At 42.2% G+C, this 4,221-nt stretch overlaps 1 protein-coding gene across 1 annotated transcript in view; it reads right to left on the bottom strand.

The window, feature by feature from the left end:
* Positions 1 to 4,221, bottom strand: part of BRAF (B-Raf proto-oncogene, serine/threonine kinase) — a 100,644-nt gene that overhangs the window by 90,531 nt on the left and 5,892 nt on the right. The window lies entirely within an intron of this gene.

Genomic DNA, 4,221 nt, shown 5'->3' with positions numbered 1-4,221 from the left:
CCCCAGCTCTGCCCCTGCTGCCCACGATCTCTGACACCGGCCCTGCCCAGACCTAGGGCCTCTGGTGGAGGCATTAGTTCTGGGCAGGAGACCCCTAGCTGCTCATGGTTGTAGGCTCCGCCCCTGCCCAGGCCTAACGCCTCTGGCCGAGTTGTTAGGCCTGGGCAAGGGACCCCTAGCTCGCCGGACTGCAGGCTCCACCCCTCCCCAGCTCCCATCTCGGGCTTTGGGAAGGGTAGCGGTCGTATGCTAATTACCATATTTCTCTATTATTAAATAGGATTAGTATAGTTTTGGTAATATTATATTTAAAATTGTTTTTTCTTGAAATATTAATGTTTATTGCATGAAATTTGTGCACTTGGAGGGGGGCCCTCAGCCCACCCTGAGCCCTCTCATAGTCTAGGAGCCCTCTGGGAATGTCCGACTGACGGCTTAGGCCCGCTCCCTGTAGGACATCATTAATGCTGCCACAGAGGCGGGAGAGGCTCCTGCCACCACCACTGCACTCACTAGCTGTGAGCCTGGCTCAGGGGTTCTGGCTGAGCAGCGTTCCCCCTGTAGGAGCATCTGCCCCATGGTGGTCAGCGAGCATCATAGCAACAGGTCGTTCTGCCATTTGGTTGATTTGCATATTAGCTTTTTATTATACAGGATACTTAAAATCGTTTTTCTTGAAATTTTAATGTTTATTGCATGTAACATTATTACATTTAAAATCATTTTTCTTGAAATATTCATGATTATTGCATATAAGTGGCTAATTATTTTGTATCTACAATCTGGTAATATATTTATTTTGTATATCATAAAAAAATAAAGAGTTGAAACAAAAAGCCACTGAATAGTACACTTTAAATGGATGAACTGTATGATATGTGAACTATATCTCAACAGACATTTTTTTATTTATTTATTTTTTTTAAAATATATTTTATTGATTTTTTACAGAGAGGAAGGGAGAGAGATAGAGAGTCAGAAACATCGATGAGAGAGGAACATCGATCAGCTGCCTCCTGCACATCCCCCACTGGGGATGTGCCCGCAACCCAGGTACATGCCCTTGACCGGAATCGAACCCGGGACCCTTCAGTCCGCAAGCCGACGCTCTATCCACTGAGCCAAACCGGTTTCGGCTCAACAGACATTTTTTTAAAGAAAGTGACCCAACCACTTAGAATTTTTAAATGGTTGTTATATTGAAAACAGACCATAGTAGAAGTAAAAGTTGATGCCAAGAAACCAGACAGGAAATAACTGCCAAATGAAAGATGGTGCCTTTTACCACAGATCTGGCAGAGATGGTAGGATATGTCAGATGCTGGATATGTTATAAAGCTGCTGCTGAAATAAAAATTTTAAGTGAACATTAGCACTGAAATTGTTTAACTGACTATATTTTGGTGGTACATAAAACAACAGGAAATTTTACAATCAAAAGTATCTGATATTTGCCCTGGCCAGTGTGGCTCATTTAGTTGGAGCATCGTCCCATACAACACAAGGTGATGGGTCCCGGTCAGGGCACATACCCAGATGGCAGGTTCCACCCCCGATCTATGCACATTGATGTCTATGTCTCTCCCCCCACCCCTAAAAAACACAATTTAAAAAAAGTATCTGATATTCAGTGATAAATGATGATAATGGAAACCATTAAAATTACTAAGATCATCAAGGAAGCGAAAATAGATGAGATAGATCATGGGGTGAATTCCTACCTCATCATAGCTCTTTTCTCATGGGACAAATGCAAGAACTTAGTGAGATATAAAGCATTTACCAGATTGCTTAAGGCATAATTAACACACAATCAGTCCTGGCCAGGTGTGTCTCAGTTGATTGGAGTGTTATGCCATACACCAAAAGGTTGTGGGTTCAATTTCCGGTCAGGGCACATACCTAGATTTTGGATTTGATCACCAGTCGGGGCTTGTATGTGATGTAACTGATTAATATTTCTTTCTCACTTCAAACTCTCTCTCTCTCTCTCTCCCTTCTCATATCATTGAAAACATACCCCTCAGGCCACATACTACATGGGTTGTGGGTTCAATCCCGTCAGGTTATGTGCAGGGAGCAACAGATGTTTCTCTCTCACATCAATGTTTCTATCTTCCCACCTTCCTCTCTCTCTAAAAAAATCAATGAAGACATATTCTCAGGTGAGAATTAAAAAAACAAAACCCAATACAATCAGTTACTGATATTATCATTAAATGTTTAAAGGCCTAAGGCAAAAGTTCCTTCAATGGGCAGTTTCCAGAGGTGTATCAGCCAGGATAGGCTACTTTATGCTCCGTCAAGAATCCCCCATTTCTGTGGCTTAAAACATAAAAGCTTTATGTTTCATTCATGCTATATGCCCACTTCAGGGAGACAGGGAAGCCCTGTTTATTGCAGTCACTCAGGCCTCAGGTTGACAGAGCAGCCACCATTTTGAATAATGCCAATCACTAGTCTGGACAGAAGGAAGAAAAAAACACAACTCTGGAGGGCCTGACACTAGCAATTAGACATAGGACATAAGGTGACACAGATCATTTTTGGTCATAACACATTGAGTAGAATTAGTCACATAGCCTTCTGTGTGATCATAATAAGAAAACAGGATATGGCTAAAAAATACAAATGACTACCATGTAAGGTTATCTCAAAATCCATAAATACAAGAAAAGTACATATAGAAAGACAGCTGAGACTTTGGCTTAGACACAATGATTACTAGGTGCAATGGAAGAAATGAAAAAAATGTATGACCTCTATCAAATATCGTCCACATTTTAATGACCTTTCAATAGGTAGCCCCTCTGCCAGAACATTCTTTTTTTCCATTGCTCAAAGCATCCTACAACCCAGCCAAATAGGAAACTGGGGTTTTTCCCCTAAAGACTTTAATGTGAATAAACACTCAAGTCTCAAACACATTGATTACTATTTACTTGTGCTGATTAATAAAGAATAATGTGAATAAACACTCAAGTCTCAAACACATTACTATTTACTTGTGCTGATTAATAAAGACAATAAATGAGACAATAATTAAGAAAGTTGGGAGGTTATATATACTTTTAACTCTAAAACTTGGCTAGGAAACTGAAGGGCTTGAAATGCAACCCAATGATAAAAGAAGAGAGGAGAAATTAGGACATAGAACAGTTATCTATAATTAGAAAATTATAAATTGGGTGTTCCTAGCCCACAAAAATTCTGTAACACCTGATTTCTTATAACAGACACTGCCACATAATGAAAGGAAGAACACATTATAGAAGATGGGCCAATAACGTATAGCAGATCCTAGAATAATCTCATTTGGTTCGAAGTTGTTTCTTACAATGGTGATGAGAAAAAAGTTAAGTGAGGCCTTACTAAACTTCACCTTTCTTTCCTTGTTTCTAAATATTTGCTTCCTTTTTAAAATTTGAGATAAGCTTTCCCTCATGGTGAGGAGCAGGGCTCCAGATTCATTTAGTTCCATTTATGACTTTAGTCACATATACATAGCTAAGAAATATATAGTCACACATATATAGTTAAAAAAAGCTACATTTCAGGAAAATTTTTGGGAAAGAACCTATTGTTGAAAGTATTACGACTGTCCCCTTTTGTCCCCCAATTGACGCCCTCCTCCCTAATTCCCGCCTTCACCACACTATCCTCTGTGGCCATGGGTTATGCATATCTACACTAATAAAAGACAAAGAGGCTAATTGACCATAACTTTGCTACGCCAAAGCCATGCCCACCAGCCAATCAGAGTGACTATATGCAAATTAACCCAACCAAGATGGCGGCCAGCAGCCACGGAGCTGGAGCAAGCAGGAGGCTTGGTTGCCCCAGCAATGGAGGAAGCCAAGCTTCCCTCCTGCCTTGGACGGCTGTGGCCTCCGCAAAAGGCAACAAAGTTTCAAGTATAGAAGCTAAATAAAACCCAGATACCAGCTTCCAGCTACCCTCCACTGGAGGTTGGGTGGCTGGGGCCTGTGGTCAGCCTGCAAACAGCCATCAGTCCCTCACCCAGCATGGCCATACCCTCATGGGGTGAGGATCGCTGCTGGGGGGTTTGGAGAGCCTGCAACAGCCATCAGCCCCTCACCTCGGCTGGTCACAGCCTCATGGGGTGAGGGACCTGGCTGGGGGGCTTGGCCAGTCTGCAAACAGCCATCAGCCCCTCAACCGGGATGGCCAGGAACCCCAGCAGGGAGTCCCCACCCTGAA

Source organism: Myotis davidii, unplaced genomic scaffold (genome assembly GCF_000327345.1).
Source record: "Myotis davidii unplaced genomic scaffold, ASM32734v1 scaffold329, whole genome shotgun sequence".
Lineage (NCBI taxonomy): Eukaryota > Metazoa > Chordata > Mammalia > Chiroptera > Vespertilionidae > Myotis > Myotis davidii.
Note: the sequence above shows the minus strand (reverse complement) of the source record. Positions and strands in the feature narration are given on the sequence as shown.